This window comes from Bufo gargarizans, chromosome 3, assembly GCF_014858855.1.
Source record: "Bufo gargarizans isolate SCDJY-AF-19 chromosome 3, ASM1485885v1, whole genome shotgun sequence".
NCBI classification, from domain to species: Eukaryota; Metazoa; Chordata; class Amphibia; order Anura; family Bufonidae; genus Bufo; species Bufo gargarizans.
Window position 1 is genome coordinate 342,802,805 of NC_058082.1, and position 27,086 is coordinate 342,829,890.

The 27,086-nt window shown below is 41.9% G+C and overlaps 1 protein-coding gene across 1 annotated transcript in view; it reads left to right on the forward strand.

Annotated features, from left to right (window-relative positions):
- The window catches only part of TRERF1 (transcriptional regulating factor 1), a 133,140-nt gene that overhangs the window by 15,927 nt on the left and 90,127 nt on the right, over positions 1-27,086 (forward strand). The window contains exon 2 of the mRNA XM_044287589.1: positions 19,822-19,898. The gene's annotated coding sequence lies outside the window, so the exon portion shown is untranslated. The remainder of the gene's footprint in view (positions 1-19,821; positions 19,899-27,086) is intronic.

Here is a 27,086-nt window from a genome sequence, read left to right on the forward strand (position 1 = left end):
TTTTTACTTTTTTTTTTTTTGGAGTGCTGCATTTTTGCTAATATATAATATATTACACATACATAAAAAGCTGAATATACCTGATCCAAAAAAACTAATCCAAAGAGGTTGCTGGATTTCTGTGCCTCCTGCATCGTGACTCTCATGGTTATTGCAGTGCCTCTATTATGGACGAAAAGCAAACATACTGTACATTTTAATGTATTAAAAAAAATCCCTAAAAAAAACCCTTACATGTGAGAAACCCCCAACCTCTGTGGGTGCTGTTTTAACACAAGATATGTAAAAGTGGAACCACAGCCATTTAAAATTGAAATGCAGATGCTCGTCCATAGGCGAGTAATGTTTGTAGCTGTCTGGATGGAAAATAGATACAGTTAGGCTGGGTTCACATCGCGTTTTTTCCCATCCTTCTAACATTTACAAAAAACGTATACGTTAAACGGATGCCTCAGACTGATGCCATACAGTGGTATCTGTTCACCATAGAGTTCCATTGTTAAAAAAAAAAAAAAAAAAAACTTGAACTCTGGTGAACAGATGTGGCTACTTTTACATCTGCGCTTTCCCTTTCCTCTATTGCGATCAGTCATCCGCCAATAGTGGGGGGAAAATGCTTCCATTTTGTCCCCTTTCATTATCAATTTGGACAAAACTGAACGAAACAGAGTGCACCTTGGTGCTTTCCTTTCTGTTTGGCTGCGTCCCATTCGCGGACAGAATAATGCTGCAAACAGCGTTTTTCTGTCCGCGATGTGGTGCGGAGCAAGACGGATCCATCATGACACTCAATGGAGGCGGATCCGTTTTCTCGGACACAAAAGAAAACGGCTATTTTAGAGATAATACAACTGGATCCGTTCAGAATGGATGCAGACAGTTGTATAATCATGACCAAAGCGTTTTTGCTGATCCATGACGGATCCAGAAAAAAACCTAAGCCGATCACTGTATGTAGTCTGAGGCATCCGTTTAACGTATAAATTTATATATATTTTTTTTATGGAACTCTATGGTGAAATGGATGTAAACGGATCCATTTTTTGTATACATTAAATGGATGGGGAAAAACGCAATGTGAACCCAGCCTTAGTTGTGTGTGTGGTTGTGTACGCAGCTCCCTTTTACTGTAATGTGCAGTCACCTGTCCAGGGATGGGGCTGGTGGGGGGTAAATCTCGGCAGCTCAAGGATAAGGATTCTATGGCATGCCAAGTCAATATACCTTAAAAGACTGTGGTGGAAAAAAATCCTTTAACCTAAAACTACTTCCCATACAGTATATCAATGGGAAACGGAGTAGCTGAGTTCTGCGATATAAGAAGAGCATAGTTTTTGGCAAAGTGACAGCTGTCAAGACCAGGAGACGCTAGAAGTAAAGGAATCCTCAAAAAAGGATCCGGCGTTTTATTTCTTTCACCTTTTTTTCGGTCTGCGCAGGACGGATCCGGCACTAATACATTCCTATGGAAAAAAGTGTTCCGGAATTTTGGACGGAGATAAAACCGTAGCATGCTGCAGTATTATCTCCGTCCTGAAAAGTCAAAAAGACTGAACTGAAGACATCCTGAACGGATTGCTCTCCATTCAGAATGCCTTAGGATAAAACTGATCAGTTCTTTTCCGGTATAGAGCCCCTAGGACGGAACTCTATGCCGGAAAAGAAAAACACAAGTGTGAAAGTGCCCTAATCTGTTTTTTATTTTGGAATCATTGGAGCAATAAAGAAAAATGGCTTAGAGGACCTTGCGATTTTCTGTTTTTGTTTTTCGCTCCCCGTCTTTCCAGAGCCATACATATATTTTTATTTTTTTTCCGTTCACGTGGTCTTAAGAGGGCTTTTTTTTTTATTGCGGGACAAGTTGTGCTTGTGCTTTCTACTATTTAATATTGCATATGATGTCGTTCTGGCATTTATTTTTTATTTTTTTGTTACAGAATTTATTTGCGGTAAAATTGACTTACAACGATACCATTATAGTTTTTCTTGTGTTGACCTTGAAAAAAAATACTAATTTTCTTTTCATTTTCAAATTCTGACCCCTAAAACCTTTTTTAGTTATATGTTCATTGCTGTATGAGGACAAATTTTTTGCGGGGCGATCTGTACTTTTCAGCGGTACAATTTTGAAATGTGACTTTTTGATCACTTTTTTTATTACGTTTTTTTTTGGAAGGTGAAGTGACAAAAATGGCGAATTGGCCATTTTAGATTTTTTTCCCATTACGCTATTACCACATGGAATAAATATTATATTTTAATAGTACGGGCGTTTTTGCACCCGGAGATGCCAGTGATGTGTAATTTTTTTTTTTTATTGTTTTCGTATTTAGATTTTGGGGAAAGAGGGGTGATTTTAACTTTTCAATGTCCTGAATTTTTCACTTATTTTGGGCTAACAATAATTTTTTTTTGTTGGTTTTTATTAAAAATGTTAATCCGTTTCTGAGATACAAGAGTTAAAAATCTATTTGCAGGCTGTCAGTTTCTGTTTTCTTTGAATCCGGCCATCTGACGGCTCATGTGTAGCTCTTGTCTCTGATCTCCTGACCTCATAAACACTTTAAGCTATGTTTATATCAGTTTGATAAGAATTGATGTATAATGAGGTCCAGAGATAAGAGCTACACATGATCTGTCAGATGATGGGATTCAAAGAAAATACACTTACCGCCTGCAAATATACTGGTGTTTAACAAAGACCTATTGAAAAAATGACTATTGAGTAAAATGCAATCATATAAAAAAAATTGCACCGAATGTGTCCGTAGTCTGTCTTTTTTTTACTGTATTTTAGGACACTTTGAAAAGGGATCTCAAGCTCCCTCTTAATAAGATGCAGGTTGTCTCGTATATGTTTGACAGTCACCTGATCATCTCTTTCACAGTGATGTTTTGGTTTCTTTTGAGCAGCTTCTGAATAAGCAGGTCTGCAGTGTAAAGCATGAGGGATCAGAACTGCCGCCTGATGCAATTGGGTTTTAGAGTATCACCGACATACACTGTAGATAAGCTGTGGTCCTTAGTCATGGGGACTCATGTAGAATTTTTTAAATGTGTTTTGAGCCTCTGTATTCCTCCGTGATAGCGGGAAGCCAGGTAATTGCACGTTTTTAGAAGTTCCACCTCACACTCTCACACCCACCCACGTTCACTTGTAGTCACTTAGATGACACGGGTGTCTCTTCAGCGATGACTATGATCATCCCACCGTCCTAGGACCAGCGTGCAGTAACATAACCACATCCAGCGTCTGATCTGCGCAGGTGACTGCTTGAGGTTAAAGGTGCCAGCACTAGATGTATGTGCAGCAAACCATGCGCCAGAACCTGCAAATGCCGCAAATCCTTTCTGTTTTGGCTAATAAAAGCCACAATCCTTCCCTAAAGAATCTTTGCTTATTGGAGAAAATAGAGGGTTAAAGGGCATCTGTCAGCAGATTTGCACCTATGACACTGGCTGACCTGTTACATGTGCACTTGGCAGCTGAGGACATCTGTGTTGGTCCCATGTTCATATGTGCCCGCAGTGCTGAGAAAGATGAGGTTTTCATATATGCAAATGAGGCTCTAGGAGCAACGGGGGCGTTGCTGTTACACCTAGAGGTTCTGCTTTCTCTGCAACTGCTGCGTCCTCTGCACATTGACATGGCCAGACATTGTAAACATCACCACACCTGGCCCTGTCAATCAAAGTGCAGAAGGCGTGGCAGTTGCAGAGAGAGCGGAGCCTCCAGGTGTAACGTCAATGTCCCATTTGTCTTTTTTGCATATGTTAATGAAGGGGGTCTCCCTCCGTTACTCAGTCAATGCCACTGCGTTAATGGGTTACTATGGCAGATAGGAGGCCTTACATCAAAAGGGGATTTCTAGGACTCCATTATTGATGACTTATCCTTAGGACAGGTCATCAGTATAAGATTGAACCAATAACAAAGAATATATGGATCAAAGTTTAAGCAAACAATGTCACCACACAATATATACTCAAGAAATGTATTTAATAAAAATTGTGATTATTTGAGTATATATTGTGTGGTGACATTATTGTTTGCTTAAACTTTGATCCTTTTATTCTTTGTTATTGGTTCTGTCTATTGTGATATTAGATCGCATATACATATATGGGAAAAGTATTCGTTGGTTGCATCAGTATAAGATTGGCTGGTTTTCCAACTCCTCCACCCCGGCTACCAATCATCTTGTTGCGGCATCGGATTGACAGCGCTTCACAGTATGTGTCTTGTTACTGCAGTGTTGCTCCCGTTGACTTGAATAGGTGCAATGCTACAGCAAACCGTGACAAAATGGTGCCCATACACAGTCGGTATATGGTAGCTCTATAGGGGTCTTCTGTTTTGCAATTTTTTTAATTTAATTTTAATTTTTTTAGGCATGTCATAAAAAGTTCCACACTTGTAATGAGGTGTGCTAGAGATTTGGCTCGCAGCTAAACCAGAGAGACTAAGGAGTTGTGCCATCTGCGTCCTTAAAGGGGTATTCCCATCACATACAATGGGGGCATATCGCTAGAATATGCCCCCATTGTCTGATAGGTGCGTGTCCCTTCTCTGTGACCCGCACCTACAAGGAGAACGGAGCAGGGAGAGCTATGGCTGGAGGATTCCGGGTTTCCAGGAGTCCGTCCACCACTAAGTGCTGCTTCTCACTGCTCCCATACAAGTGAATGGGAGCTCACCGCGCACGCACTGCCAATGCTCCCATTCATTTCTTTGGGGCAGATGAAAATAGCCGAGCCAGTGCTCGGCTGTTTTCGGCAACTCCATTGAAATGAATGTAGGGCGGCTGCGCATGTGCAGTGCGCCCTCCATTCATTTCCCCGCTCCGTTCTTGTAGGTGCGATAGGCCCCCATTGTATGTAATGGTAAAACCCCTTTAAAGCCTATATGTAACAGCGGCTGCTGCACGCCGCTGTTCTCCCGCTTACCGCCGTGGTCCTGGGCGCCGTGCTCAGTGGTTATCCACCGCTGCAGTCCTGGGCTCTGTCGCTGTATGTGCTGTGGTGCTGAGGATTCTGCTCCACAGGTTCCACTCAGCCCTGGCCACAGCATGCTTGCAGCTGGTTTTGTGTTACACTGCCCTAGGGGCGGCGCGCATCACTCCCTGGGCTGCATGGGTTGGGTCATGTGACCTCGCTGACCAACCCAGGCTCTCTTGCATGTACTTAAAGGGAACCTGTCACCGGGATTTTGTGTATAGAGCTGAGGACATGGGTTGCTAGATGGCCACTAGCACATCCGCAATATCCAGTCCCCATAGCTCTGTGTGCTTTTATTGTGTAAAAAACACGATTTGATACATATGCAAATTAACCTGAGAGGAGTCCTGTCCCTGACTCATCTCACCTACAGGACTCACCTCAGGTTAATTTGCATATGTATCAAATCGTTTTTTTTTTACACAATAAAAGCACACAGAGCTATGGGGACTGGATATTGCGGATGTGCTAGCGGCCATCTAGCAACCCATGTCCTCAACCCTATACACAAAATCCTGGTGACAGGTTCCCTTTAAGTGGCTCAGCCCCCTTCCCAGATGCCTCATTGTCAAGGTCCTTGTGTGTGCTAAGTTCCTGATACACTCGTGTGCTCCTGACTTATACTTTGTTCCTGGATTCTGCTATTCGTTTGATCCCTGCAGGCTTGCCTTGACTCTCATGTTGCCGACATTGATTGCCTGACCTGTTCCTGTGCCACCTGCCCTGACCTTTTGCCTGTCTGACGATGCCTCTGCCTCATCCTTCGGTCCTGCGCTGTTGCTCCTGGTAACGACCATGCCTGCCTGACTACTCTTGTACTTCTGGTACCTACCCAGGTATCTCCTTTTCTGCCTGGACCAGCTGCCTCGTGTGCCTTCTTTCCTCAAGAGGTAGCGACCTGGTGTTCCCCTTGGGAAAGTCTATCCCCACCAACAGGGGTACTGTGAAGAATCAAGGGGAATACTTAGACAACGCCCTTAGAGGAGGTGGCACAGTGGGTTCACACCCGCTGGTTCGTGACACTATGTTCACCTTTGGGGGCAATAATTTTTTATTATTGCCTTGTACTTATTTTGATCTAAAAATCATTTCATTATTTTTTTTTATTGGTCTTTATTTAAAAAAAATATGGAGTACTTTTTTGTGTACATAGCTGAGATGCTGTAGTATCAGCCTGTGGATTTGCTCTCTTTTCCGTCAGTTGGGGAGCTGACAGACTCCTTATCTCTGCTCTCTGACATTATAAACACACATTATAGCTCAGTTCTTATCTTACTGATAAGAATGTGGCTTAAATAAGTGTTTATAACCTGTCAGTAGTTTAGAGAGAAGGTTTATTAGATGACCAGCACAATGTGAAAGTACCAGTCACACAGTTAGAAAAACGGTTAACCCTTAGTGACAGAATGGCTCAATATTTTTTAAAAAAGGCCAATTGAAAATGTTTTATTAGCCAAAAATGAGTAAAATGCCATCATAAACAAAAACTGCCTCCGAAGGTTTTGCATAGCCTTTAATCCCGCATGGTGATGGGGACATCGGGAACTTTCTGGTCACTACCACTAGAGTATTCTCGGTTAGCAGTGTGGACAGAAGGGACCCATTCATAGTACCAAAGCAGCAGACAGGAAATGTAGACAGACAAGCCGAGGCCGTAAAAGTTGGCTTGTAAACCAGAGTCGGACAGAGGTAAAGGTAGGCAGCAGCCAACTGATAAAGTGAGAAATCAAAAGTCAGGTTAATGCCAAGCAAGACTTCAAAAACCACACCTCTGTAGATTGCAGAAACCTATTGCTTAGCTACTGGGTGTTGGAGGAAGGGCCCTTAGGAAGCCTGGGATGACTGGCCATTGGCTGCAGTGAAGGAGCCTTAATGCACGTTGGCCCTTTAAGAATCCACGAGCCAGCATGTGTAGAGAAAGGTGAGCCGGTGGAACGTGACACTATGGCAGGATATAGAAATCCACAGAGGTGTCTGGTTCTTTATCCAGAGCCAAAATCTTTTCCTTCTAGGGGACCAAGAAAACCAGCCGTGTTGATGGTGTGCTTGCCAACTGTCCCAGAAAAAGGGGAGACCTCCCGGACTCCCAGAAAACTGGCAAATTTCACGAGTAGCGTCTAAAGCTTCTTTCTACTGCTGCATCTTTAGGTAAAGCCTTGGTACCCGCATGTGCTCTGGGGGAGGGGAGGTGATGCATCATGGAAAGGTAGTGGAATCCCAAAAAGGGGCTTGTCCGTGCCTAAAAAAATTCCAATATAATCTCTCCCGTTGTATGGTTTATAGTTAGATTTTTACATACATATTTCTGGGAAATATAGGTTACAACCATTATCACGCTCATTACGGCGTCATCCGCTCTCCTGCGAGTCTTAGTACTTTCAACCATTTTTTTTTTTTTTTTTTTTTTTTGTGTGGAAGGGGGTGTATCCTGCAACTTTAAGGAGGTAAAAGCTGATAAGATGGTTTCCTGGTGCTTCTGATGAAACCAGAGATGGCTAATCATTAATTTTAGATTATAGCACTTTTCTCACTAATACACAGAAGGTTTTGACCTTTTATTAAGGGCTCATTCACACGACCGTGGTTTGGTTCCGCATCCAAGCTGCATTTTTTGCGGGTCGGGTGCGCACCCATTCACTTCAATGGGGTGGCAAAATATGTGGACGGCACTCCATGTGCTCTCCGCATCCGTTGCTCTGTTCCATGGCCCCGCAAAAATTATGAGTCTGGTCCTATTCTTGTCCGTTTTGCGGACAAGAATAGGCATTTCTATAGAGGGCCTTCCGTTCCTCAAATTGCGGAAGGCACACGGGCGGCATCCGTGTTTTGCTAATCTGCAATTTGCAGACCGCCAAATACGGCAAGTTCGTGTGAACAAGCCCTAACTCTATTACTATTACCTTTTAATGAATAACTGCAGAATTGCACCCTCATACTTGTGTGACACATTGTTCTTCTTTTACTCACAAAGCCATTCCGTAAGCTCTGCAGCCATTGATTGTAAATACACGCCCATTAAAGGGGTTGTGTCACCAGAAATATTCTACATTTTTCAAACCAACATCTGGATCAGAATACTTTTGTAATTGTAATTGCATGTAATTAAAAATGTAGTATAGTCACTGAGCTATTCAATGAAATGTATCTAGATAGCACCACCTACTTTTCTTTCATTTTCTTGTCTCTTGTCCACCTCACTGAGGTGGTCACACGCTCTCAGTTTAAAGTGTAACTGTCATAAATTTTTTATTTTATTTGTGTAAGGTGTAGGGGCAGTGATACTGACCATTTTTTGTAATATACTTTAATTACTGAAATCGTACATTTCTATTAGTGGCCCATTTTGAGCCTTAGCAACGCTCCTCTATCTTCTGTTTACCTAACAGTCAGTGTTCAGCAAGTCTCCAGAGTTATGTAAACAGAAGACAGAGGAGCGTTACTAAGGCTCAAAATGGGTGACTTTAGAGCTATTTTTCTAATAGAAATGTATGATTTCAGTAATTAAAGTATATTACAAAAATGTTCAGCATCGCTGCACCTACACATTACACAAATGAAAGAATGACAGTTACATTTTAAATCTTCAACTACCACCAGCTGTATCTTCTGTTAGGAGCTGTATCCGTTACAGAGAGAGAGCTGCAGCAGAAAGGACACCTCTCCTGAGCTGCAACAGAAAAGGCACACCCCCTGAGCTAAAGTGGTCTTCTTCCACTTAACATTACGCTAACAACATCCTCTGTCTGATCATCACAGACACACTCCTCTGCCATGTCGGTCCAGCCTGTCACTCCGCTCCCACTCTTAGGCTGGGTTCAGGCCTGAGCGTTTTACAGCGCGTCCCTACGCGCTGTAAAACGCTCAACAGGCAAGAACCAATGATTCCCTATGGGAATGGTTCTCACCTGAGCGTTTTACAGCGCTGTAAAACGCCCGACGCCCCAAAAAGTACAGGAGCTTCTTTGGGGCGTCTTGTCGCGCGTCACCGTACATAGACTTCAGCTTAAACGCGCGACAATGGGCGTTCGCTTGTCTCTGTATGCGCGATTGCAAACGTCCGTACAATCGCGCATACAGAGCGTACGTTCAGTACGCTCAGGTCTGAACCCAGCGTTAGCCCCCACCATTTTATCTATTCACATGTCACTCTTCCTCCCACCCAATATCATAATATTACCCACAATGCAATTTCCGAATATACTAGTTAAAGGGGTTGTCCTACCATAACTACTAATCTATTATCAACTGGGTAGAGGATAAGTATTTGATTGGTGAGGGTCCAACCGCCAATTATGAGACCAGGAAGTGAATGGAGCAATGGTTACGCATGCCCGTTACTGCTCCATTCAGTTCTAAGGACTAGACATGACAGCCCAATCTGTTTAATTCTAGAACTCTGTATTGTGGGCTCTGCCATTAAAAGGGTTATCCCACAAATTAAAAAATTAAAATATCTAGGGTTAACTGCATCAATACAATTCTGGAGGGTAACTCTCCCCTCTGCTGCTCTGGTCTCTTCACTTTCTGTGGGTGGGCAGCATGTAACAGTCATGCACCTGCATCTCCCAGGAGTGCATTGCAATCGGTTCTTATTAACTCCTCCCTCCCCTGCATAGGAAATAGTGTAGCACTCACAACCCTGGCTATTCCACTATTAAATAGCACTGCGGTATGTAATGCCCTTCCCCCAATTTCCTTTCCCCCGTCTAGAGAGAGAGATATACTGTAGCTATATATTAATATGAGCTTAGAACTAGAGATAATTACATAAAATATGTTGGCCTGCTTCACTGAGATCAGTACGCTGGCTCTGAGAGGAGAAAGGGAGCTGGGAAGATACTGAGCATGTCGGTCCACCACTGAGTGCAGGAGAAACAGCAGAGGGCACTAATCTGCTGGAATTATGTCTGTAATGGGTTGGCCAGCTCAACTATGGGATCGCAACCCTGTCGAGTTTCAATTGGATAATCTACACTTTCGAGCTGCAGTGTATATATAAAGCTATATATGCAGTGGCATGGAAAAGTGTAGGCACCCCTGGTCAAAATTACTGTTACTGTGAACAGTTAAGCAAGTTGAAGATTAAATTATTTTCAAAAGGCATAAAGTTAAAGATGACAAATTCTTTTTTATTTTCATCTTTTACATATTCAAATTAACAAAAAAAGGAAAAGGGCCTGAAGCAAAACTTTGGGCACCCTGCATGGTTAGTACCTAGTAGTACCCCCTTTGGCAAGAATCACAGTCAAGAGTCTTTCAATTCTTGTTTGAGGGTTTTTCATCTATTTATCCTTTCAAAAGTCTTCCAGTTCTGAGATTCCTGGGCCGTCTTGCATTTACTGCTCTTTTGAGATCTATCCACAGATTTTCAATGATGTTAAGATCAGGGAAATGTCAGGGCCTTGGTAAAACTTTCAGCTTGCGCCTTTTTTAGGTAGTCTATTGTAGATTTTGAGGTGTGTTTAGGATCATTATCCATTTGTAGAAGCCATTCTCTTTTCAACTTCAGCTTTTTTACCGTTGGTGTTATATTTGCTTACAGAATTTGCTGGAATTTCATTGTATCCATTAAAATGTTCCTCGTGCCACTGGCTGCAACACAACCCCAAAGCATGCTTGATCCACCCTTGTGCTTAATTGTTGAGGAGGTGTTCTTTTCCTGAATTTCTGTGCCTTTTTTTTTTTCTCCAAACATACCTTTTGCTTATTGTGGCCAAAGAGTTCTATTTTAACCTCATTGGTCCACAGAACTTATTTCCAAAATGCATCAGGCTTGTTTAGATGTCCTTTGGCAAACATCTGATGCTGAATTTTGTGGTGTGGACACAGGAGAGATTTTCTCCTGATGACTCTTCCATTAAGGGCATATTTGTGCAGGTGTCGCAGGACAATAGGACAATGTACCACAACTCCAGAGTCTGCTAAATCTTCCTAAAGGTCTTTTCCAGTCAAGCAGGGTTCTGATTTGCCTTTCTAGATCTTCCAGACCTTCTCTTGACCTCCACTGTTCCTGTTAACTGCCATTTCTTAAGTACATTTCAAACTGAGGAAATGGCAACCTGAAAACATTTAGCGATGGTCTTATACACTTCTCCTGCTTTGTGGGCCTCAACTGTTTTCATTTACGGAGTTTTAGTCAACTGCTTAGAACCCGTGACTGCCATTTTTTTTGGAACAAGGTTTAGATGAGTCTGGGTAAGCTATGAAATTTGCAACACCTGGCTTTTCCTAACCATGCTTGTGAACAAGCCTTAACCCTAACAGGCATTTAAGGTCTGAGACCTCAGTCAAAGTTATCTGAGCGCTCACATCTCCTTGCGTTCCCATGCTTTTGCAAGGTACTGACTTTCCTTTTTTTACTCTAAAATTTTACATAACCCAAATAATACACTGATATTGCTTAACCCCTTCTACCCGGCCAGTTTTCGCCCTTATGCCCAGGCCATTTTTTGCAAATCTGACATGTCACTTTATGTGGTAATAGCTTTGGAACACATAATAATAGCTTTCTTGTGATACACTGTACTTCATGATAGTCATAAATTTGAGTCAATATATTTCACCTTTATTCGTGAAAAAATTCCAAATGTACCCAAAATTTTGAAAGATTCCCCAATTTTCTAAATTTTTATTTCTCTATCTTTAGAATAGATAGTGATACCTCATATAATAGTTATACTTTACATTTCCCATATGTCTAGTTCATGTTTTGGATCATTTTGGAAATTTACATTTTATTATTTGGGGACGTTAGAAGGCATATAAGTTTAGAAGCAAAGCTTGAAATTTTTCAGAAACCAAAACCCACTTTTTAAGGACCAGTTCAAGTCTAAAGTCACTTTGTGGTGCTTAAATAATAGAAACCACCTAAAAATGACCCTATTTTAGAAACTACACCCCTCAAGGTATTCAAAACTGATTTTACAAACTTTGTTACCCCTTTAGGTGTTCCACAAGAATTAATGGAAAATGGAGATGAGATTTCAGAATGTTACTTTTTTTTGCAGATTTTAAATTTTAATCCATTCTTTTTCAGTAACAAAGCAAGGGTTGATAGCCAAACAAAACTCAATATTTATTTCCCTAATTCTGCTGTTTACAGAAACACCCTACATGTGGTCGTAAACTGCAGTATGGCTACACGGCAGGGCGCAGAAGGAAAGGAACACCGTATGTTTGTTTTTAAGGCAGATTTAGCTGAATTGGTTTTTAGATGCCATGTCCCATTTGAAGCCCCCCTGATGCACCCCTACAGTAGAAACTCAAAAAAGTGACCATATTTTGGAGACTACGGGATAAGGTGCCAGTTTTATTGGTAACTATTATGGGGTACATATGATTTTAAATTGCTCTATATTACATTTTTTGTGATGCAAGGTAACCAAAAAATGTATGTTTTGGCACAGTTTGATAATGTGCTATTTTTATAGTGCAGGTTGTTACTGGACGCAATTATATCAAATATGTCTACTTTCTTTGTTTGTTTTTACATAATAAAGCATTTTTTTGGGGAAAAAATTATGTTTTTGTGTCTCAATTTTCTGAACACCCTATTTTTTTTATATTTTTTTGCCGATCGTGCAGGGGCTCGTTTTTTGCAGGAAGAGTTGACGTTTTTTATTGGTACCATTTTTGAGTACATATGATTTTTTTTTTTTTGATCATTCATTATGGACACTTTATGGGGCAAGGTGACCATTTTTGAAACCCAAGTAATGTTTTGCTGTCTCCATAGTCTGAGAGCCATAGCTTTTTTATTTTTTGACCGGTTATCTTGCTGTTGAAATTTTTGTTATGTTCGGAGACCAAAATTGCTTTTTTTACACCTTTTTATTTTTAAATTTTTATTTTTTTACGGTGTTCACCTGAGGGGTTAGATCATGTCATATTTTTATATAACTGGTTGTTACGGACGTGGCGATACCGAATATGTAATTTTTTTTAATGTATTTAACTTGTCTTAGTGTCTCCATGTTCTGAGAGCTATAGTGAGTAGTACACAAACAGGTTGCCTAGGAGACCGGGCCTGAGGCTGTATCTCCTTGGCTCCCGTAGAAGGCAGGTCCCAATGCCGTTGAAGGCATCGGGCTGCCTTCTGACAGATCGAGTCCACGCCACAGCAGCGCGGGGACTCGATGCGCTCCCTCACTCGACACAAACCCCTTCTATGTCGCGGACTGTGGCATAGAAGGGGTTAATCCTCCGGCATCGGAATTTACAGCGATGCTGGCGGATGCAGCAGGGGCCCAGCTACCACGGACTGCTGGACCGCTGCAGTGATCGGGTGAGCACCGCTCCGGTGCCCGCCCGATCACTATGATGTACTATTACGTCAAATTGCGGGAACGCAGTGGCTTCCATGACGTAATAGTACGTCATGTGTCGGGAAGGGGTTAAAATGTTTTTAAATATAAAAGTGGGTTCCGTCTTTAACGTATGCATTTTTGGAAATCATTTTATCATCTTCAATTTTGCTTAACTGTTGACAGGAACAGCAATTTTGACCAGGGGTGCCCAAAAATGTATGTGTGTATGTATATATATGTGTGTGTGTGTGTGTGTATATATATATATATATATATATATATATATATCTCCTGCTGCATGTTTCTTTAGAGGTTTTCATGCTTCCTCTGACAAAATGACAGTAAGAACATTTTCATTCTGTAAACCACAGGAAGACACTGAAGCTTTATGGTTCCCGTTGGGTTTCTACTACGGTGTCTTCAGCTTTGCCATGTAAAGTGTGTTTTCTCATAAGTTGTACGTCACACACTTACACTGTATATGATTCATCACTAGGCACATTTAAAGTAGTTTTCCAGGATGTAATATTGATGGACTGTCCTTAGCCCATCAGTGTGTGATCAGTGGGAGCCTGACCCAGCAGAACAATGTTGAAGCGGAGGTCACTGGACTGCCACATCCCTTATGACAGTAGACCACGCAGCGACAGTCAGATACGTCCGTATGGCTGTGTCTGGGCCTGAAGCTCAGCCCATTGACAGATTATCAACTTAAAGTCCCTTTTAAAGAGGATCTCTCCGCTCTCTTGACCTGTGTACTTTTGGAAACATTTTGTTTCCCCATAAAACATCAGTTCTGGGCATCTTTACTTAGAACTCAACAATATACCATTCCTTTGTTATTCCTCATGGAATTGTATGAATGAATTGACTGGGTGTTTTACCATTGCCATTTGTCAACAAGGTGTATCCTTGCACACTCCAACACTCTCCAGTCAGTAATGAGGGCGTCCATGTAGAGACTCGCCCTACTGGCATGGTGGGTGATATTGTTTAGTTGTCATTTCATACATTTTCAGGAGTAATAACATTAGAACACAGAACAATACAGCACCCTTGAATTGATATTACATGGGGAATTTAATAAAAGGCGCCCAGAAATCTGTCTGACCAATATGTTAACAATCAGCAGACTGGTCCACCAAAGTGTTTTCCAATGGGCCCAGGCACTGTCATAACAATTGGCCCTTAAATGGGTTTTACCTGGATTTTGCCCCCGTTAACTATCCTCTGGAGCATGTGATACCTATTAAAATCACATTCACCTGGTACCCACTGCTCCATTACACCCCCTGTGATGTATAACGCTCCCCTCTCACGAGACTTTGTGCAATAGCTTCATAAATTAACTTGTACTGTAAAAAATAAATATTTCCCGAAGTGGTGAAACCGAACCAGAGTTCGGAAATAGTTTTTTTTTACAGTACAAATTAATTTATGAAGTTATTACCCGAAGTCTTGCGAGACTTCGCAAAGCAATAACTTCAGCTCATCGGAGCCAATACATTTTCGTTCTAATACTGTACGGAGCAGGAGTTCCGTACAGTATTAGAACGAATTTTATGCGAATCGACTTTGGATGTTTCATCCGAAGTCGACTCGCTCATCCTTAGTGAAGATCCCAGGTTGGAATCTTAGTAGAGACTTTACTTCAGGTTTTTTTTTCTTCCACATTTATCCCATTAGTAAAGTCTGTCCTTATTATATTGAGAATAATGTTTTTTAGAAAGCTAATAAATATTACTGGTTTCTTCATAATCATGTATGTGTCTCTGAATAAAGCAGTAACAGGTTCTAGAAAAAAAAAACACTATTCTCAATATAGTAAGGCCTTATTATATAACTATATGTTCAAGACGGATCCGTTCTGAACGGATGCAGACGGTTGTATTATCTGAACGGATCCGTCTGTGCAGATCCATGATGGATCCGCACCAAACTCGAGTGTAAAAGTAGCCTGAGAAGCTTTCCTCATCTTCCTGTTGTCCTTATATGACATGTGTCCTGATAGATAACAGGACTGATGTGTGACTCACCAGTTTTAACCATTAAATGGTCACTTTTTCCGTCAAGGAGCAGACCTTGAGACCTTGAGGGCCTATCGATTTACTTTAGAAGGTGTCTGGCCTCTTATTGGAAATATGGAGCTTTTAATGGAGGACTTCTGCCCCCCATATTGACTAGAGAGACAGCTCCCACTCTGGAGGACCATTGGTGTCAATGTAGGACATCCAAGCCCATTGATTTTAGTGACTGTATGCAATGTAACATTTGTACCTCAAATTCTCCTGGTGAAATGAAAATAACTAAGTTAGGACACCAGTATCAGTGCATCCCCTTATTTGCCTCCACCCCCCTTCCCCGCCAGAAGTACCTGTGAAGAATCTATACTCCCCTCCGTCTTCGCAGCTCCTTGACTGTCTTCCCCGTCCCCACGTCACAACTGAGGCTAGTGATTGGCTGCAGCGGTGCAGATGACTGTCTGTGTGCGGAAGTTGACCAATGGGGACCTGAAGTCCAGTGAAGGGAGTCAGTGGGGAGCAAGTGAGTATGGACTTCTCCACAGGCTGGGGTGCAAAAAAAAAATGAATGCTACCCTCATCTCAATTAAATTTTTCTACCTTGGTTTAGATTATCAGGTGATTAATTATTTCTATTGTGTGAAATATAGCCGAAAAAGAAAATGTATAATTCTTCAGTACATTAGGAAACTCCAAATCTGGCAAAAACATAAGCTGGAGAACATTCCTTGTATTGTGTGTTGTCTCCTAAGGATTACTACTAAGGGTAGGTTTACACAGAGGGTTTTGATGTAGATCTTCCTGCTGGAGGGAGAAGTAGAAGTCCTTACTTTATATTCCAGATTCCTTTCTAATGCACTTTTGGCTAAAACATATGTGGAAAAATCTGCCTCCAAAAAACGTATTTTTAAGCCTCATGCACACGACCGTAGTTATGGTCCGCATCCGAACCGCAGTTTTTGAGGCTCGGATGCCGACCCTTTCACTTCAATGGGACCGCAGAAGATGCGGACAGCACTCCGTGTGCTGTCCGCATCCGTTGCTCCGTTCCGAGACCCCGCCAAAAAAATATAGCATGTTCGTTTTGCGGACAAGAATAGGCATGTCTACAGTGGGCCGCCCGTTCTGCAAATTGCATAAGGCACACAGGCGGCTTCTGTTTTTTGTGGATCCGGCGCGGTCGTCTGCGTGAGGCCTTAAGATCATATAAGCCACGTGTGTAACTTCTGATGTCAAAAAGTCTCATTTCAGACCAGTTTGGCCTTTGTAGAAAAAAAAAAAAAAGAGTAATCGTGAAAGCAGGTGCAGCGTTTACCTGTGACTATATATTAACCAATTGGTTTAGCAAATCTTAGATTATTTCATGTAGAAATAGAAATTATGATTATTTAAGCAAACAGATTTACCAGCTCCATGACTTACGCAATTTACTATTTATTTTGTTGATGAATCGTCCTAAATTCAGTTATCTGTCTATCCATCCGTCTATTGTAGCAAGAACTCATGGCTTTGAATAGCCTAAAAGTATAACTCATCTACAATGTTTTTATCCATTTCTACATAAACTGCCACATTTCTTCCTGGAATACGATGGGTCCCCACTATCCTTCCAGTTTCTAATGATGCGTTGGACAGTTCTTAACCCAATTTTAGTAGTTTCTGCAATCTCCTTAGATGTTTTCTCTGCTTGATGCTGCCAATGATTTGACCCTTCTCAAACAGACTAACATCTTTTCCACGACCACGAGATGTGTCTTTCAACATGGTTGTTTAAGAAATGAGAAGCAACTCATTGCACCAGTTAGGGTTAAATAACTTATTGCCAGCTGAAAGATAATTGCCCATGCAGTAATTATCCAACAGGAGGCTCATCACTATTTGCTTAGTTAAATCTAGGTGGCGACTTTTTTTTTTTTTTTTTTGGGACAGGCAGTGTATATGCATCCTGTTACTTTTAGTTACACGTTATTACTTTATGGCAGTTTTGTATGTTCTTGTTTCTGTCAAAATCTCTTTTTGGAATTTTTATTTATATTGTATTACTGTATTTCTACTTTTCTATGTATCTTTTAGGACCACAACTAGACATGAATGTAGAAAAACACAGAATGCGGTTGCTATGGATATACCGTATTAGCTTAAAACAGGAAATTAAAAACAGGAATTGAAAAGAAAATTACATTTTTCAAAATTGTAATTGTGTTGCTGTCTTATGTTGAGTTAGTAATTATGATAGAATATAGTTTAACTTTCTATCTTTTTTCAATCATATCTATCTCATTATCCATTTATTCTGTATTATCTATCAATCTCCTGTCTATCTATTCCATATTATCTATCTATCTCCATATATGATTTATTTTCTCATTTTAGGTTTATATTGTCTGGATTTTTTTTTTTCTTACTCTACATTTTGTACAAAGTACAGTCATGGACAAAAGTTTTGAGAATTACATAAATATTGGAAATGGGAAAAGTTGCTGCTTAAGTTTTTATAATAGCAATTTGCATATACTCCAGAATGTTATGAAGAGTGATCAGATGAATTGCATAGTCCTTCTTTGCCATGAAAATTAACTTAATCCCAAAAAAACCTTTCCACTGCATTTCATTGCTGTCATTAAAGGACCTGCTGAGATCATTTCAGTAATCGTCTTGTTAACTCAGGTGAGAATGTTGACGAGCACAAGGCTGGAGATCATTATGTCAGGCTGATTGGGTTAAAATGGCAGACTTGACCTGTTAAAGGAGGGTGATGCTTGAAATCATTGTTCTTCCATTGTTAACCATGGTGACCTGCAAAGAAACGCGTGCAGCCATCATTGCGTTGCATAAAAATGGCTTCACAGGCAAGGATATTGTGGCTACTAAGATTGCACCTCAATCAACAATTTATAGGATCATCAAGAACTTCAAGGAAAGAGGTTCAATTCTTGTTAAGAAGGCTTCAGGGCGTCCAAGAAAGTCCAACAAGCGCCAGGATCGTCTCCTAAAGAGGATTCAGCTGCGGGATCTGAGTGCCACCAGTGCAGAGCTTGCTCAGGAATGGCAGCAGGCAGGTGTGAGCGCATCTGCACGCACAGTGAGGCGAAGACTTTTGGAAGATGGCCTGGTGTCAAGAAGGGCAGCAAAGAAGCCACTTCTCTCCAAAAAATACATCCGGGACAGATTGATCTTCTGCAGAAAATATGGTGAATGGACTGCTGAGGACTGGGGCAAAGTTATATTCTCAGATGAAGCCTCTTTCCGATTGTTTGGGGCATCAGGAAAAAGGCTTGTCCGGAGAAGAAAAGGTGAGCGCTACCATCAGTCCTGTGTCATGCCAACAGTAAAGCATCCTGAGACCATTCATGTGTGGGGTTGCTTCTCATCCAAGGGAGTGGGCTCACTCACAATTTTGCCCAAAAACACAGCCATGAATAAAGAATGGTACCAAAACACCCTCCAACAGCAACTTCTTCCAACAATCCAACAACAATGCATTTTCCAGCATGATGGAGCACCGTGCCATAAGGCAAAAGTGATAACTAAGTGGCTCGGGGACCAAAACGTTGACATTTTGGGTCCATGGCCTGGAAACTCCCCAGATCTTAATCCCATTGAGAACTTGTGGTCAATCCTCGAGGCGGGTGGACAAACAAAAACCCACTAATTCTGACAAACTCCAAGAAGTGATTATGAAAGAATGGGTTGCTATCAGTCAGGAATTGGCCCAGAAGTTGATTGAGAGGATGCCCAGTCGAATTGCAGAGGTCCTGAAAAAGAAGGGCCAACACTGCAAATACTGACTCTTTGCATAAATGTCATGTAATTGTTGATAAAAGCCTTTGAAACGTATGAAGTGCGAGTAATTCTATTTCACTACATCACAGAAACTACTGAAACAAAGATCTAAAAGCAGTTTAGCAGCAAACTTTGTGAAAACTAATATTTGTGTAATTCTCAAAACTTTTGGCCACGACTGTAGATATTTTTCCTCCATGCCTTTTGATTGCCACTAGGGAGGAGCGAACCAAACGTTTTTGGGTTCGGTGTTCCGGCGGTGGAGGAATTCCGCTATGGATTCTGTTAGCATGGAGTATACCAGAATTCTATGACTCAAGGCAAAACGGAAGCATTTAAGAGGCATTCTGCCATAATAGAAGTCTGTGGGCCGCATAACGGATCCATCTGGTTTCCGTTATGAAGGACAGGACTTTGTTTTCCGTCCAGACGGATCTGTTATGCTGCCCATAGACTTCTATTATGACGGAATTGCTCCTAAATGGCTTCCGTTTTGCCTTCTGTCATAAATTCCGTTCTAAATTCCTCCATTGTCCGAATCTGAAAACGTCCGGTTTGCTCATCCCTAAAATGCATATTTGGTTGCCCTTAGTAAATGTGAAGTGTAACGTTCTAAAACTTCTTCTCACCTCGTATATTATTCCGATATCTTCGTGCTGATTTTGCATAATATTGCTGACAACCATTGTTTTTGTATCTTTTATTCCTTACAGAATCTAAAAAAGCCTTCACTATGGAAGTTTGCTGGAGTTTTTATGGTTACTAGTGGAACAAATGCAGCCGTATACAGGTATCTATATTTATGACATCATGAAAAATAATCTTTGTATGAACATCTTCTGTTTTACTTTGAATTACCTAGGGCAGTGATGGCTACCCTTCGGCACTCCAGCTGTGGTGAAACTACGACTCCCAGAATGCTCCATTCATTTCTATGGAGTTCTGAGAATAGCCAAGCAAAGTGTGCATCTTGGGAGTTGTAGTTTTACCACAGCTGGAGTGCCGGAGGTTCGCTATCACAGACCTAAGGCATAATTGTTATATGGCAAACACAGTAAAAAAAATAAAAAATAATTGCCTTGAAAATGGAGTCATATGATATTTTATACCGTAATGATTAGCTCCTCAGCAACACTGTCATAAATTCCAACTCTTCTGCAGTTAATAATTAACTTTCTCCTATCGCCCATAGGGAGTTATTTATTAATCTATTATGGGGCAAAATTGTGAAGGGAAATACATAATGTATCATATCAAGCATTTATATGCAATATGTCAAAGATTACGTTTTTTTAAAGGGGTTTTCCGACTGTTTTATACACCTCAGTATAGGGGATCAGTATCTGATCCGTGAGTATTCTGACAACCAGGATCATCGCTGATTAGCTGTTTGAGGAGGCTGCGGCGCCTACCAAGCACAGTGCCGTATTGTATCGTTTCTGTGAATAGGACTGAGCAGCGCTTAGGCCATGTGAGTGATGGGACGTCACTACCTTGGGGTAAACTGCGAGAAGGCCGTGGTGCTCACCGCACTGCCACCAATCAAATACTGACGACCTTTCCTGAGGGTTGGGAAACCCCTTTAATTATTTTACCAGTTGTAGCATCCCTTTGCAGCCACAAACCACACAGTGAGCCAGACTCAGGCCAGCATCTGACAATGAGCCTATTAGATTGACCCTGTCCCCTATTTTAGCAGTAATATACATTGAGCCGCAAAATAAGCATTCACTGCCATAGAAGTAGGGCACTGTGAGCTAGCATTCACCTGCAGGGGGGAGAGCAGCTATAATTATATATTTTTGTTTTTTCACTGGCATCAATTTACTGGAAGACATGGGTAACATAAAAAAAAGGACCAAAAATTAAAAGTATTACCATTTTTTTCACATTATAAGGCGCACCTGATAAGACACACCCCAGGTTTTAGAGGAGGAAGATGAGAAAAAATTTTTTTTTTCATCAGTCCCCCATATCAAGAACTCGCATCAGACCTCCATGTCAGACCCCCATCAGACCTTAAATCAGACTTCCATGCCAGGACCCTATGATAATTCCATGTCACACCTTAGATCAGAGACTTCCATGCCAGGACCCTATGAGAACTCCATGTCAGACCCCCATCAGACCTTAGATCAGACTTCCATGCCAGGACCCTATGAGGACTCCATGTCAGACCCCCATCAGACCTTAGATCAGACTTCCATGCCAGGACCCTATGAGAACTCCATGTCAGACCCCCATCAGACTTCAATGCCAGGACCCTATGAGAATTCCATGTCACACCTTAGATCAGAGACTTCCATGCCAGGACCCTATGAGAACTCCATGTCAGACCCCTATCAAACTTCCATTTCAGATAAAATAAAGAACTTTACTTACCTCTCCTGCTCCACCGCTCCTCTCCAGGTCCGGCGATCGCTTCTCCAGTCACGCACCCTTGTCTTCTCCGGCCTGCGCTGCACTGTCACATGACTGATTTGCAACGGTAGGTCATAATGCATGCACTACGTCCTGACACTGTACGTGGTCAGAACCTGCACAGGCCAGAGAAGAAGACAAGGGAGGGTGAGTACCGACAGCGCTTTACCCGCTCCCTGCACCTAATGCATAATAGTGAGCGCTTCCAAAATGGAAGCACTGACTAGTATTCACTTTATAAGTCCCACCACCATTTTCCCCCCTCGATAATAAATATTTAACAAAATGTGTTTGTATTCATTAAAAGTAATAAAACATAAATCGAAACTTAAAAGAAAGATAGATATTTGATCATTCATAACTGTAGAGTTTGAAGTCAAGGGGGCAGCGGCCTCCTCGATTCAAGTCAGGATAACCACGCCCCCTTTCCCTGCCCCTTCACCTCTGACAGCCGCGTACGTGAACGTCTGACGCACACTCGTCCGGCTTAGCTGAACAGACGAAAGCTATTGGCTGTCAATCAGAAGCGAAGGGGCAGGGAAAGGGGGCGTGGTTATCTTGACTTGAAGCGAGGAGGCCGCTGCCCCCTTGACTTCAAACTCTGCTGTTACATAGTGCGTGCAGGGGATTTAAGTTCGTTTTTCAAGATTTTGGTGCATCTGGATGGAGGACGAAAAGGATCTTTAGGAACGTAATGCTGGTGGTTTAAGAGGCGTTTTTTAGGTGACCGGTTCCCTTTAACATTACATGTATAAAACAGTATGCAGTGCTCCCCCTAGTGGTAGCTGCAAGTGCACAGAAATTTGTCTTTGTCTATGCTACATTTATACAGGGAAATCAGAGCTCTGTTTCAGGATAGATATAAAGATATCTTAAAGGGGTATTCCGGTTATAAAAGTTATCCCCTATCCACCGGACAGGGGATAACTGCTGGGACCCTCACCGATCACAAGAACATAAACCCTGTACCCTGAAATAAATGGAGTGGCTTGTCTTTATGGGACTGCCAGAAATAAATGTGGCACTGTAGTTGGCTGTCTCCAGCAGTCCTATAGAGCGCATGGTCAGCTAGCTGAGCCATTCATTTTGGTGTATGGGGCCCCCGCTCTCATGATTGGTAGGTGGACCCACACTAACGGTACAGAGTTTTGTGGATTAGAAAGTAAGAAACAGAAAGTAGGTCTATGTAGAAGAATTGTGAAGACTAAATTTAAGGAACCAAAATACTAGTTTCTATAAACTGCTTGTACATTGAAAGAGACTGTGTAATCAGTGGACTCCTAACCGGCTGTGTGTCTCAACATATGAACCTTAGAGGACTTTAGACTTTCCTCATCCTAGTACTTTAGATTTTATATGATTGAATCAAATTCTGGTAATCTTCTGATAATCTTGCTTGCTTGGGACCAGATCCATAGATTTATAGAGCCAGACAAGAATACGCAATGTAGACTGCCCCAGGTGCAGATGTGGTTTGAAAAACACATTTTCAAATACCCTTTAATGGAATTTCCTATTTTAATAGGAGGGTCTCCTGTTCAAAAGCAGACGTGACTGCAAAGAGTGTCTCTCACTCTGGAGGACCCGGCGCAATCCCTGGTGCAATCTGTCATCATCTTATAGTCAGGCGACCCTTCTAATGTTCAAAGTGGGAGCGTTCAAAGTGGACGCGTTCAAAGTGGACAATCCCTGAAAAGTATAGATAGAAATAATTGAGATAGGCCAATGCCACTAACAGAAGAAGCACTAGAAATACTTATCATCCATTCTTTATTAGCAAGATATCCAAACCACTGGGGGCAGTATTATAGAGGTTGTGTCATAAAGACAGACCCTGCTTGCATGCCACCACTCTATGAGCCAGAACGGAGAACCTGGTGGACGTGCACATCCAGCGTTGGGTGGCTGCCATGTAATTCTACATTTCCTCATGCGTGCGGCGCTGTGTAGCCAGAAGCAGCTTTCTTGGTAACAACAACTGACTACTAGCGGTAGAGAAGCCAGACCTGTGATCGGGCAGCTTCATACAACTCCTTTAGTGGACTTTTATTCCATTTGGGTATGGGCCGACCGGGAACTCCCTTGAAAAAAAAACTGCAAGTTATCCTATGTTGTAGACTGGTCCAAATTGACAGAAGGTGGGGCAACTCTCAAGTAGGTAGAGACAACAGAAGTAGGCAGCAAAAAATACCAAATAGCAAAGTGCAGCACTATATACTGCTGTCTTTATCACAGTATTCAACTGTATCCCAGTCTTGGGGATGGTGATACAGTTGAGGTCAGGAGGGCTCCTGCGGTATTGGTCAGGTGCATATGTATCTTAGGCTCTCAGAATTATTTAATGCTTAGAGGATCAGATCATTATGTACCCGGCTGGTAGCCTTGAGAAGGGCTCCAGGGGCCCCTAGGCACCTGCCCACCAGGAAATTTTCCTGTAGGGCCTGTGGCCAGTCCACCCCTGCATTTGCGTAGAAAGGTAACATAGAAAATTGGTGAATGAAAAACAAGGATGAAGACGGGCAAACTGACCACATAAAAAAAATAAGAATAGTGCTCAGTGGTTTAAGTGCTATTTATATATTCCCCGTGCTATTTATATATTCCCGGAGAACCCCTTTAATATCTAACGGAAGCCTCAGTCCAGGTGTCAGATTTCTACACACCCTGTGATGAAACTGAAAATTATACTGTACTTCTAAGTGAATGATAATACTATGAATGATAGGCTCACGGGGAAGTATTGTACTCGGGTATATATTGATTTTACATATATTTATTTTAAAATATAAAACTGTTAGGAAACTATGAAGACCTGCAGAAGCTTCACGCACTAAAATGGGGAATTTTATCTTAAACCCTTCGCGTCAACAATACGGCTATATACAGTTAGTGGTCAGGACTTTAAAGTTGGCTGCCCGCTCCGCTCAGGCACCTGTAGCTAATGTCAACGACCGACGGTACTTGCCGATCACAGACATTTAACACTTCAGATGCCATGGTTAATCCTGACCACGGCATCTGAGTGCTGAAAACCCGGAAGCGCGCGACTTACGGGTGTGCTCCGGCTCTCCCCGGAGGCGATCTGGAGAGCTGGAATGTGCATGCAGCAGCCCCTGTACTCCTGTGCGAAAGGAGGCTGGCTGCTTACTAATTTCTATGGCGTTCCTGCCTGTAGCAGGGCTCCATGGAAACACAGTAAAATCCTCATAGACTTCAATGCTAATGCTTTGTAGTCTATAAGAAAAGCAATCCAATGATTGCTTGTTACAGTTATGGGAACTATAAAAATAAGTGTAAAAAAAAAAATTATTTATCAAAAAAATCACCCCCCCTTTCCCCAAAACGGAAAAAAATACACATCATAGGTATCCCGGCGTTCTAAAATGCCCAATCATAAAAGTGATCAAAAAGCCGTACACGCCCCAAAATGTTATCACTAAAAAGTGTCTTCACACAGCTTTGCACACATAAATACAAAAAAGTTACTAAAGACTAAAGGAGAGAAAATATTATTTTCAAGTTTTTTTTCTTAGTTTTTTTTTCTGTATAGAAATGCAATAAAAAAAATATACATATGTGGTATTGACGCATTCGTACTTGCCTGGAGAATGAAAGTAACTATGATATGATATAGGGAACACAGTAAAAACAAAACCCCCAAAAAGTGTTCTGGAATATATATATATTTTTTTTTTCCAATTTCACCCCATTTATAATTCCCCCCCCCCTTCTTCACCACTTTGTATGCAATCGTCAATACTGCCATGAGAAAGGGCATCTTGTCCCGAAAAAAACCCCAAAAAACTTATACAGCTATGTGAACAGAAAAATAAAAAAGTTATGACTTTGGGAGAGAGTAAAAAACCAAAAACTAAAAACTGACAACATCGCCCAGTCATGAAGGGGTTAAAGAGAACCTCCCACTTTTTGTTTTAATTTACAGGGGTTGTCCAGATAGATATATAGATAGAGAGAGAGAGAGAGAGATATCTATTCTATTATTTTATTTATTTTTTTTAGACCATCAATATCTGATTGGGGGGGTCCAACACCCTGCACAGCTGCCGATTTAGCTGTTCCAAAAGTAACTGGCGCACTACTACACGGCTCTATCCATTGTGTAGCGATTACTACCATTGAAGTGAGTGGGTGCCGCTCTGCTGTGACCATGTCTGTCCACTACACAATGGACAGAGTAATTCCGCCTCCTACTTCCCACACTGGAGCTACTTTGGGACAGCTGATCAGTGGGGTGTCAGACCGCTCCTATAAGAAATTGATGGGCTATGTTGAGCATAGGTCATCAATATAAAAATCCTGCACTTCCCCTTTAAAAGGGTTCTCCATAAATGATTTATTATGGCCACCAGCAACCTGTCCTAGGATGGAGTAGGACTGGTTGCCTCCACTTGCAGAGCTGCCCAGGGGGATGAGGGGTGGGATCTGACTACACTGTGCTCTGGCACTTGTATATACTACATATTGGTGAGCTTTCCTGTCAGGCTGCTCAGCCATTATGGCATATCATAGGCAGTATCACATCATTACCATCTATTGTAGGGCAGTGTTGTGAGCACTTGCCCCTCACCCCCTAGGCAGCTCTCCAAGCAGAGACAACCAGTCCTGCTCACATTTAGTACAGGTTTCTGGTGGCCATTTTCATTCATTCTCAGAGAACAATCTCTTATTTTTTGGTGCTTATTGAAAATCGATTGAGCCGTTGTGAATTAATTTTAAGGAGTTGTCTCTTCACAGATATTGGCATCAGATAGTTAGGACATGTCACCAATGTCTGATCGGGGGGTACTAACTGTTGTGACCCCCCCAAAATCATGCTGCCATCACTTGCAGGTCTGCAAGGGTCCTTGTAGAGCCAGAGTGGTCGTCTAGATATCGGGGGGGGGGGGGCTACAACCTCAGAGGAAGCCCAAAGAGTAGCCATAAAGAGAGTGGCGGTTTTCTCGGCTTTCCTTTATAATTAATAGGGGGAGAGGAAACTGAGCAATTTTCCAAGGTCCCCATTGCCTAGGATGACCAGAAGCAACCAGAATTTACCATTGACCCCTTCATTTCTGTAGACCACCACGGAATGTAAAAATTCACCTTTGATATCCTAGAGCACCAGGAAATTAAAATGAAAGTTTTGCTACCCTAAACGTGCTTACTGTTTAGGACAATCTAGGGAGACTTTATACAGTTGTTTTTCTCTCCACCTTCCCACAATACTCACTGGGGAGAATTTATCATAGACTGGAGTTTTACGCTGGAGGTTATGCCTGGAGGATGTGCCTAATTTATGGCGCGAAGCTGGCGTAGATTTCAGTCTTTTGTAAAACCAAGATAAATGTGTCGGACCCACTGTCCCCACCCTCATCACGCTCCTCTTCCCAATAAGTGGAGAGGAACCGTACAAATATATGTACTACATTTATATACCGTATTTTTCGCCCTATAAGACGCACCGGTCCATAAGGCGCATCTAGGTTTTAGAGGAGGACAGTAAGAAAAATATATTTTTCATTAGACCTCAGGTCAGACCAGCAATCAGACCCCCAAT